The sequence below is a fragment of the Oncorhynchus keta genome, unplaced genomic scaffold, assembly GCF_023373465.1.
Source record: "Oncorhynchus keta strain PuntledgeMale-10-30-2019 unplaced genomic scaffold, Oket_V2 Un_contig_4646_pilon_pilon, whole genome shotgun sequence".
NCBI classification, from domain to species: Eukaryota; Metazoa; Chordata; class Actinopteri; order Salmoniformes; family Salmonidae; genus Oncorhynchus; species Oncorhynchus keta.
This window is the reverse complement of record NW_026287884.1, coordinates 114171-126744: the sequence shown is the minus strand read 5'-3', so window position 1 is coordinate 126744 and position 12574 is coordinate 114171. Positions and strand designations below refer to the sequence as shown.

Here is a 12574-nt window from a genome sequence, read left to right as displayed (position 1 = left end):
CACAGGTCAGAACCAGAACCAGAACCTAGAGGAAACACACACGGGTCAGAACCAGAACCAGAACCTAGAGGACACACACACAGGTCAGAACCAGAACCAGAACCTCAGAGGACACACACACAGGTCAGAACCAGAACCAGAACCTAGAGGACACACACACAGGTCAGAACCAGAACCAGAACCTAGAGGACACACACACAGGTCAGAACCAGAACCAGAGGACACTCAGAGGACACACACACACAGGTCAGAACCAGAACCAGAACCTAGAGGACACACACACAGGTCAGAACCAGAACCAGAACCTAGAGGACACACACACAGGTCAGAACCAGAACCAGAACCTAGAGGACACACACACACACAGGTCAGAACCAGAACCTAGAGGACACACACACAGGTCAGAACCAGAACCTAGAGGACACACACACACAGAACCAGAACCAGAACCCAGAGGACACACACACGGGTCAGAGAACCAGAACCTAGAGGACACACACACAGGTCAGAACCAGAACCAGAACCTAGAGGACACACACACAGGTCAGAACCAGAACCAGAACCTAGAGGACACACACACAGGTCAGAACCAGAACCAGAACACACACACAGGTCAGAACCAGAACAGAGGACACACACAGGTCAGAACCAGAACCAGAACCTAGAGGACACACACACAGGTCAGAACCAGAACCAGAACCTAGAGGACACACACACAGGTCAGAACCAGAACCTAGAGGACACACACACACAGGTCAGAACCAGAACCAGAACCTAGAGGACACACACACAGGTCAGAACCAGAACCAGAACCTAGAGGACACACACACAGGTCAGAACCAGAACCAGAACCTAGAGGACACACACACAGGTCAGAACCAGAACCAGAACCTAGAGGACACACACACAGGTCAGAACCAGAACCAGAACCTAGAGGACACACACACAGGTCAGAACCAGAACCTAGAGGACACACACACACAGAACCAGTCAGAACACAGGTCAGAACCAGAACCCAGAGGACACACACACAGGTCAGAACCAGAACCAGAACCTAGAGGACACACACACAGGTCAGAACCAGAACCTAGAGGACACACACAGAACCAGAACCAGAACCTAGAGGACACACACACAGGTCAGAACCAGAACCTAGAGGACACACACACAGGTCAGAACCAGAACCAGGTCAGAACCAGAACCTAGAGGACACACACACAGGTCAGAACCAGAACCTAGAGGACACACACACAGGTCAGAACCAGAACCTAGAGGACACACACACAGGTCAGAACCAGAACCAGAACCTAGAGGACACACACACAGGTCAGAACCAGAACCAGAACCTAGAGGACACACACACAGGTCAGAACCAGAACCAGAACCTAGAGGACACACACACAGGTCAGAACCAGAACCAGAACCTAGAGGACACACACACAGGTCAGAACCAGAACCAGAACCTAGAGGACACACACACAGGTCAGAACCAGAACCAGAACCTAGAGGACACACACACAGGTCAGAACCAGAACCAGAACCTAGAGGAAACACACACACAGGTCAGAACCAGAACCAGAACCTAGAGGACACACACACAGGTCAGAACCAGAACCAGAACCTAGAGGACACACACACACACAGGTCAGAACCAGAACCAGAACCTAGAGGACACACACACAGGTCAGAACCAGAACCAGAACCTAGAGGACACACACACAGGTCAGAACCAGAACCAGAACCTAGAGGACACACACACAGGTCAGAACCAGAACCAGAACCTAGAGGACACACACACACAGGTCAGAACCAGAACCAGAACCTAGAGGAGAACCAGAACAGAACAGAGGACACACACACAGGTCAGAACCAGAACCAGAACCTAGAGGACACACACACACAGGTCAGAACCAGAACCAGAACCTAGAGGACACACACACACAGGTCAGAACCAGAACCAGAACCTAGAGGACACACACACACACACACACAGGTCAGAACCAGAACCAGAACCACACACAGGTCAGAGGACACACACACACAGGTCAGAACCAGAACCAGAACCTAGAGGACACACACACAGGTCAGAACCAGAACCTAGAACACACACACACACAGGTCAGAACCAGAACCAGAACCTAGAGGACACACACACAGGTCAGAACCAGAACCAGAACCTAGAGGACACACACACAGGTCAGAACCAGAACCAGAACCTAGAGGACACACACACACACAGGTCAGAACCAGAACCTAGAGGACACACACACAGGTCAGAACCAGAACCTAGAGGACACACACACAGGTCAGAACCAGAACCAGAACCTAGAGGACACACACACAGGTCAGAACCAGAACCTAGAGGACACACACACAGGTCAGAACCAGAACCAGAACCTAGAGGACACACACACAGGTCAGAACCAGAACCTAGAGGACACACACACAGGTCAGAACCAGAACCTAGAGGACACACACACAGGTCAGAACCAGAACCAGAACCTACACACACACACACAGAACCAGAACCAGAACCTAGAGGACACACACACAGGTCAGAACCAGAACCTAGAGGACACACACACAGGTCAGAACCAGAACCAGAACCTAGAGGACACACACACAGGTCAGAACCAGAACCAGAACCTAGAGGACACACACACAGGTCAGAACCAGAACCAGAACCTAGAGGACACACACACAGGTCAGAACCAGAACCAGAACCTAGAGGACACACACACACAGGTCAGAACCAGAACCAGAACCTAGAGGACACACACACAGGTCAGAACCAGAACCAGAACCTAGAGGACACACACACAGGTCAGAACCAGAACCAGAACCTAGAGGACACACACACAGGTCAGAACCAGAACCAGAACCTAGAGGACACACACACAGGTCAGAACCAGAACCAGAACCTAGAGGACACACACACAGGTCAGAACCAGAACCAGAACCTAGAGGACACACACACAGGTCAGAACCAGAACCAGAACCTAGAGGAACACACACACACACAGGTCAGAACCAGAACCAGAACCTAGAGGACACACACACAGGTCAGAACCAGAACCAGAACCTAGAGGACACACACACACAGGTCAGAACCAGAACCAGAACCTAGAGGACACACACACAGGTCAGAACCAGAACCAGAACCTAGAGGACACACACACACAGGTCAGAACCAGAACCAGAACCTAGAGGACACACACACACAGGTCAGAACCAGAACCTAGAGGACACACACACAGGTCAGAACCAGAACCAGAACCTAGAGGACACACACACAGGTCAGAACCAGAACCAGAACCTAGAGGACACACACACAGGTCAGAACCAGAACCTAGAGGACACACACACAGGTCAGAACCAGAACCAGAACCTAGAGGACACACACACACACAGGTCAGAACCAGAACCAGAACCTAGAGGACACACACAGAACCAGAACCTAGAGGACAGAACACAGGTCAGAACCAGAACCAGAACCTAGAGGACACACACACAGGTCAGAACCAGAACCAGAACCTAGAGGACACACACACAGGTCAGAACCAGAACCAGAACCTAGAGGACACACACACAGAACCAGGTCAGAACCAGAACCAGAACCTAGAGGACACACACACAGGTCAGAACCAGAACCAGAACCTAGAGGACACACACACAGGTCAGAACCAGAACCAGAACCTAGAGGACACACACACAGGTCAGAACCAGAACCAGAACCTAGAGGACACACACACACACAGGTCAGAACCAGAACCAGAACCTAGAGGACACACACACAGGTCAGAACCAGAACCAGAACCTAGAGGACACACACACAGGTCAGAACCAGAACCAGAACCTAGAGGACACACACACACAGGTCAGAACCAGAACCTAGAGGACACACACACAGGTCAGAACCAGAACCAGAACCTAGAGGACACACACACACAGGTCAGAACCAGAACCAGAACCTAGAGGACACACACACACAGGTCAGAACCAGAACCAGAACCTAGAGGACACACACACAGGTCAGAACCAGAACCAGAACCTAGAGGACACACACACAGGTCAGAACCAGAACCTAGAGGACACACACACAGGTCAGAACCAGAACCTAGAACAGAGGACACACACACAGGTCAGAACCAGAACCTAGAGGACACACACACAGGTCAGAACCAGAACCTAGAGGACACACACACAGGTCAGAACCAGAACCAGAACCTAGAGGACACACACACAGGTCAGAACCAGAACCAGAACCTAGAGGACACACACACAGGGTCAGAACCAGAACCAGAACCTAGAGGACACACACACAGGTCAGAACCAGAACCAGAACCTAGAGGACACACACACACAGGTCAGAACCAGAACCAGAACCTAGAGGACACACCTACACACAGGTCAGAACCAGAACCAGAACCTAGAGGACACACACACAGGTCAGAACCAGAACCTAGAGGACACACACACAGGTCAGAACCAGAACCAGAACCTAGAGGACACACACACAGGTCAGAAACCAGAACCTAGAGGACACACACACAGGTCAGAACCAGAACCAGAACCTAGAGGACACACACACAGGTCAGAACCAGAACCAGAACCTAGAGGACACACACACAGGTCAGAACCAGAACCAGAACCTAGAGGACACACACACACAGGTCAGAACCAGAACCAGAACCTAGAGGACACACACACACACAGGTCAGAACCAGAACCTAGAGGACACACAGAGGAACAGAACACAGGTCAGAACCAGAACCTAGAGGACACACACACAGGTCAGAACCAGAACCAGAACCTAGAGGACACACACACAGGTCAGAAACCAGAACCAGAACCTAGAGGACACACACACAGGTCAGAACCAGAACCAGAACCTAGAGGACACACACACAGGTCAGAACCAGAACCTAGAGGACACACACACAGGTCAGAACCAGAACCAGAACCTAGAGGACACACACACACAGGTCAGAACCAGAACCAGAACCTAGAGGACACACACACAGGTCAGAACCAGAACCAGAACCTAGAGGACACACACACAGGTCAGAACCAGAACCAGAACCTAGAGGACACACACACAGGTCAGAACCAGAACCAGAGGACACACACACACACAGGTCAGAACCAGAACCTAGAGGACACACAGAGAACCAGAACCTAGAGGACACACACACAGGTCAGAACCAGAACCTAGAGGACACACACACACACAGAACCAGAACCAGAACCTAGAGGACACACACACACAGGTCAGAACCAGAACCTAGAGGACACACACACAGGTCAGAACCAGAACCAGAACCTAGAGGACACACACACAGGTCAGAACCAGAACCAGAACCTAGAGGACACACACACAGGTCAGAACCAGAACCTAGAGGACACACACAGGTCAGAAGAACCAGAACCTAGAGGACACACACACAGGTCAGAACCAGAACCAGAACCTAGAGGACACACACACAGGTCAGAACCAGAACCTAGAGGACACACACACAGGTCAGAACCAGAACCAGAACACACACAGGTCAGAACCAGAACCTACAGGTCAGAACCAGAAACCAGAACCTAGAGGACACACACACAGGTCAGAACCAGAACCAGAACCTAGAGGACACACACACAGGTCAGAACCAGAACCTAGAGGACACACACACACACAGGTCAGAACCAGAACCAGAACCTAGAGGACACACACACAGGTCAGAACCAGAGCCTAGAGGACACACACACACACAGGTCAGAACCAGAACCAGAACCTAGAGGACACACACACAGGTCAGAACCAGAACCTAGAGGACACACACACAGGTCAGAAACAGAACCAGAACCTAGAGGACACACACACACAGGTCAGAACCAGAACCAGAACCTAGAGGACACACACACAGGTCAGAACCAGAACCAGAACCTAGAGGACACACACACAGGTCAGAACCAGAACCAGAACCTAGAGGACACAAACACAGGTCAGAACCAGAACCTAGAGGACACACACACACACGGGTCAGAACCAGAACCAGAACCTAGAGGACACACACAGGTCAGAACCAGAACCTAGAGGACACACACACGGGTCAGAACCAGAACCAGAACCTAGAGGACACACACACACACGGGTCAGAACCAGAACCAGAACCTAGAGGACACACACACGGGTCAGAACCAGAACCAGAACCTAGAGGACACACACACAGGTCAGAACCAGAACCAGAACCTAGAGGACACACACACAGGTCAGAACCAGAACCAGAACCTAGAGGACACACACACAGGTCAGAACCAGAACCAGAACCAGAACCTAGAGGACACACACACAGGTCAGAACCAGAACCAGAACCTAGAGGACACACACACAGGTCAGAACCAGAACCTAGAGGACACACACACACAGGTCAGAACCAGAACCAGAACCTAGAGGACACACACACACACACAGGTCAGAACCAGAACCAGAACCTAGAGGACACACACACAGGTCAGGTCCAGAACCAGAACCTAGAGGACACACACACAGGTCAGAACCAGAACCTAGAGGACACACACACACAGAACCAGAACCTAGAGGACACACACACAGGTCAGAACCAGAACCTAGAGGACACACACACAGGTCAGAACCAGAACCAGAACCTAGAGGACACACACACACAGGTCAGGTCAGAACCAGAACCTAGAGGACACACACACAGGTCAGAACCAGAACCAGAACCTAGAGGACACACACACACAGGTCAGAACCAGAACCAGAACCTAGAGGACACACACACAGGTCAGAACCAGAACCAGAACCTAGAGGACACACACACAGGTCAGAACCAGAACCAGAACCTAGAGGACACACACACAGGTCAGAACCAGAACCTAGAGGACACACACACACAGGTCAGAACCAGAACCAGAGAGGACACACACACAGGTCAGAACCAGAACCTAGAGGACACACACACAGGTCAGAACCAGAACCAGAACCTAGAGGACACACACACAGGTCAGAACCAGAACCAGAACCTAGAGGACACACACACAGGTCAGAACCAGAACCAGAACCTAGAGGACACACACACACAGGTCAGAACACAGAAACCAGAACCTAGAGGACACACACACAGGTCAGAACCAGAACCAGAACCTAGAGGACACACACACAGGTCAGAACCAGAACCAGAACCTAGAGGACACACACACAGGTCAGAACCAGAACCAGAACCTAGAGGACACACACACAGGTCAGAACCAGAACCAGAACCTAGAGGACACACACACACAGGTCAGGTCAGAACCAGAACCTAGAGGACACACACACAGGTCAGAACCAGAACCAGAACCTAGAGGACACACACACAGGTCAGAACCAGAACCAGAACACACAGGTCAGAACCAGAACCAGAACCTACACACACAGGTCAGAACCAGAACCAGAACCTAGAGGACACACACACACAGGTCAGAACCAGAACCTAGAGGACACACACACAGGTCAGAACCAGAACCTAGAGGACACACACACAGGTCAGAACCAGAACCAGAACCTAGAGGACACACACACAGGTCAGAACCAGAACCTAGAGGACACACACACAAGTCAGAACCAGAACCTAGAGGACACACACACACAGGTCAGAACCAGAACCTAGAGGACACACACACAGGTCAGAACCAGAACCTAGAGGACACACACACAGGTCAGAACCAGAACCTAGAGGACACACACACAGGTCAGAACCAGAACCTAGAGGACACACACACAGGTCAGAACCAGAACCAGAACCTAGAGGACACACACACAGGTCAGAACCAGAACCTAGAGGACACACACACAGGTCAGAACCAGAACCAGAGGACCAGAACCTAGAGGACACACACACAGGTCAGAACCAGAACCTAGAGGACACACACACAGGTCAAAACCAGAACCAGAACCTAGAGGACACACACACAGGTCAGAACCAGAACCAGAACCTAGAGGACACACACACAGGTCAGAACCAGAACCTAGAGGACACACACACAGGTCAGAACCAGAACCTAGAGAGGTCAGAACCAGAACCTAGACACACACACAGGTCAGAACCAGAACCTAGAGGACACACACACAGGTCAGAACCAGAACCAGAGGACACACACAGGTCAGAACCAGAACCAGAGGACACACACACAGGTCAGAACCAGAACCTAGAGGACACACACACACACAGGTCAGAACCAGAACCAGAACCTAGAGGACACACACACAGGTCAGAACCAGAACCTAGAGGACACACACACAGGTCAGAACCAGAACCAGAACCTAGAGGACACACACACAGGTCAGAACCAGAACCTAGAGGACACACACACAGGTCAGAACCAGAACCTAGAGGACACACACACAGGTCAGAACCAGAACCTAGAGGACACACACACAGGTCAGAACCAGAACCAGAACCTAGAGGACACACACACAGGTCAGAACCAGAACCTAGAGGACACACACACAGGTCAGAACCAGAACCTAGAGGACACACACACAGGTCAGAACCAGAACCTAGAGGACACACACACAGGTCAGAACCAGAACCAGAACCTAGAGGACCTAGAGGTCAGAACCAGAACCTAGACACACACACACAGGTCAGAACCAGAACCTAGAGGACACACACACAGGTCAGGTCAGAACCAGAACCTAGAGGACACACACACAGGTCAGAACCAGAACCTAGAGGACACACACACAGGTCAGAACCAGAACCTAGAGGACACACACACACACACACACAGGTCAGAACCAGAACCTAGAGGACACACACACAGGTCAGAACCAGAACCTAGAGGACACACACACACAGGTCAGAACCAGAACCTAGAGGACACACACACAGGTCAGAACCAGAACCTAGAGGACACACACACACAGGTCAGAACCAGAACCTAGAGGACACACACACAGGTCAGAACCAGAACCTAGAGGACACACACACACAGGTCAGAACCAGAACCTAGAGGACACACACACAGGTCAGAACCAGAACCTAGAGGACACACACACAGGTCAGAACCAGAACCTAGAGGACACACACACACAGGTCAGAACCAGAACCTAGAGGACACACACACACAGGTCAGAACCAGAACCTAGAGGACACACACACACAGGTCAGAACCAGAACCTAGAGGACACACACACACAGGTCAGAACCAGAACCAGAACCTAGAGGACACACACACAGGTCAGAACCAGAACCTAGAGGACACACACACAGGTCAGAACCAGAACCAGAACCTAGAGGACACACACACAGGTCAGAACCAGAACCTAGAGGACACACACACAGGTCAGAACCAGAACCTAGAGGACACACACACAGGTCAGAACCCAGAACCTAGAGGACACACACAGGTCAGAAGAACCAGAACCTAGAGGACACACACACAGGTCAGAACCAGAACCAGAACCTAGAGGACACACACACAGGTCAGAACCAGAACCTAGAGGACACACACACAGGTCAGAACCAGAACCAGAACCTAGAGGACACACACACAGGTCAGAACCAGAACCAGAACCTAGAGGACACACACACAGGTCAGAACCAGAACCAGAACCTAGAGGACACACACACAGGTCAGAACCAGAACCTAGAGGACACACACACAGGTCAGAACCAGAACCAGAACCTAGAGGACACACACACAGGTCAGAACCAGAACCTAGAGGACACACACACAGGTCAGAACCAGAACCTAGAGGACACACACACAGGTCAGAACCAGAACCAGAACCTAGAGGACACACACACAGGTCAGAACCAGAACCTAGAGGACACACACACAGGTCAGAACCAGAACCAGAACCTAGAGGACACACACACAGGTCAGAACCAGAACCAGAACCTAGAGGACACACACACAGGTCAGAACCAGAACCAGAACCTAGAGGACACACACACAGGTCAGAACCAGAACCAGAACCTAGAGGACACACACACAGGTCAGAACCAGAACCTAGAGGACACACACACAGGTCAGAACCAGAACCAGAACCTAGAGGACACACACACAGGTCAGAACCAGAACCAGAACCTAGAGGACACACACACAGGTCAGAACCAGAACCAGAACCTAGAGGACACACACACAGGTCAGAACCAGAACCTAGAGGACACACACACAGGTCAGAACCAGAACCAGAGGACCTAGAGGCACACACACAGGTCAGAACCAGAACCTAGAGGACCTACACACACACACAGGTCAGAACCAGAACCTAGAGGACACACACACACACACAGGTCAGAACCAGAACCTAGAGGACACACACACAGGTCAGAACCAGAACCAGAACCTAGAGGACACACACACAGGTCAGAACCAGAACCTAGAGGACACACACACACAGGTCAGAACCAGAACCTAGAGGACACACACAGGTCAGAACCAGAACCAGAACCTAGAGGACACACACACACACAGGTCAGAACCAGAACCAGAACCTACAGGACACACAGACAGGGACAGAACCAGAACCAGAACCTAGAGGACACACACACAGGTCAGAACCAGAACCAGAACCTAGAGGACACACACACAGGTCAGAACCAGAACCAGAACCTAGAGGACACACACACAGGGTCAGAACCAGAACCAGAACCTAGAGGACACACACACAGGTCAGAACCAGAACCAGAACCTAGAGGACACACACACAGGTCAGAACCAGAACCAGAACCTAGAGGACACACACACAGGTCAGAACCAGAACCAGAACCTAGAGGACACACACACAGGTCAGAACCAGAACCAGAACCTAGAGGACACACACACAGGTCAGAACCAGAACCAGAACCTAGAGGACACACACACAGGTCAGAACCAGAACCAGAACCTAGAGGACACACACACAGGTCAGAACCAGAACCAGAACAGACACACACAGGTCAGAACCAGAACCAGAACCTAGAGGACACACACACAGGTCAGAACCAGAACCAGAACCTAGAGGACACACACACAGGTCAGAACCAGAACCTAGAGGACACACACACAGGTCAGAACCAGAACCTAGAGGACACACACACAGGTCAGAACCAGAACCAGAACCTAGAGGACACACACACAGGTCAGAACCAGAACCTAGAGGACACACACACAGGTCAGAACCAGAACCAGAACCTAGAGGACACACACACAGGTCAGAACCAGAACCAGAACCTAGAGGACACACACACAGGTCAGAACCAGAACCAGAACCTAGAGGACACACACACAGGTCAGAACCAGAACCAGAACCTAGAGGACACACACACAGGTCAGAACCAGAACCTAGAGGACACACACACAGGTCAGAACCAGAACCTAGAGGACACACACACAGGTCAGAACCAGAACCAGAACCTAGAGGACACACACACAGGTCAGAACCAGAACCAGAACCTAGAGGACACACACACAGGTCAGAACCAGAACCAGAACCACACACACAGGTCAGAGGACACACACACAGGTCAGAACCAGAACCAGAAACCAGAACCAGAACCTAGAGGACACACACACACAGGTCAGAACCAGAACCAGAACCTAGAGGACACACACACGGGTCAGAACCAGAACCTAGAGGACACACACACAGGTCAGAACCAGAACCAGAACCTAGAGGACACACACACAGGTCAGAACCAGAACCTAGAGGACACACACACAGGTCAGAACCAGAACCAGAACCAGAACCTAGAGGACACACACAGGTGGTAGAAACGTAGTAAACGACACCTCTGACAAGGTTACAATGGAATTCACACGTCCAAATCTCTCTTGCTTACCCAGAATGCTTTGCCTGCTACGGTGTTTGTTGTCGTGGAGACGGGGCAGGGGGGCGGGGTTGACCGGGAGGGCGCTGGCTGCGAACCTGGCCAGCAGGCCCAACCCACTCTCCTCCAGCTCACTCCCCTCAGAGCACGACGACTCTTCCTCATCATCGTCCTCCTCAGTGGAGGACTCTGTGACAGAGAGATTATTGACTCTCAGGATCACAGTGGAACTCAAACATCAGGTATGTCTGTCTGTAGTATTAATGTAGTATTACTGTAGTATTACTGTAGTATTACTGTAGTATCACTGTAGCATTACTGCCACATTACTGCAGTATTACTGTAGTATCACTGTAGTATTACTGCAGCATTACTGTAGTATTACTGTAGCATTACTGCAGTATTACTGTAGTATTACTGTAGTATTACTGTAGTATCACTGTAGCATTACTGCAGCATTACTGCAGTATTACTGTAGTATTACTGCAGCATTACTGCAGCATTACTGTAGTATTACTGTAGCATTACTGTAGCATTACTGTAGTATTACTGTAGTATCACTGTAATATCACTGTAGCATTACTGCAGTATTAGGGGGGGTGAGGGAAAGAGGGGGGTGAGGGAGAGAGAGAGAGAAGGTGAGGGGGTGAGGGAGAGAGGGGGTGAGGGAGAGAGAGAGGGTGAGGGGGGTGAGGGAGAGAGAGAGGGGTGAGGGGGTGAGGGAGGGAGAGGGGGGGGGTGAGGGAGAGAGGGGGTGAGGGAGGGAG

At 51.2% G+C, this 12574-nt stretch overlaps 2 long non-coding RNA genes across 4 annotated transcripts; both read right to left on the bottom strand.

Moving 5' to 3' along the window:
* Positions 1–240: 240 nt before the first annotated feature.
* On the bottom strand, positions 241–3422 carry LOC127924849 (uncharacterized). Of its 2 annotated transcripts, none has more exons than XR_008119058.1 (3): positions 3389–3422; positions 734–813; positions 241–414 (listed from the first exon to the last, which is right to left on the bottom strand). It is a non-coding gene; the product is annotated as an uncharacterized LOC127924849 (long non-coding RNA). The 2 variants fall into 2 exon arrangements; XR_008119057.1 differs by lacking the exon at positions 3389–3422 and adding an exon at positions 1622–1821.
* Positions 3423–3618: 196 nt separating this feature from the next.
* LOC127924848 (uncharacterized) lies at positions 3619–12043 on the bottom strand. Of its 2 annotated transcripts, none has more exons than XR_008119055.1 (3): positions 11820–12043; positions 6161–6199; positions 3619–3778 (listed from the first exon to the last, which is right to left on the bottom strand). It is a non-coding gene; the product is annotated as an uncharacterized LOC127924848 (long non-coding RNA). The 2 variants fall into 2 exon arrangements; XR_008119056.1 differs by lacking the exon at positions 6161–6199 and adding an exon at positions 6079–6117.
* Between the last annotated feature and the right edge of the window lie 531 nt (positions 12044–12574).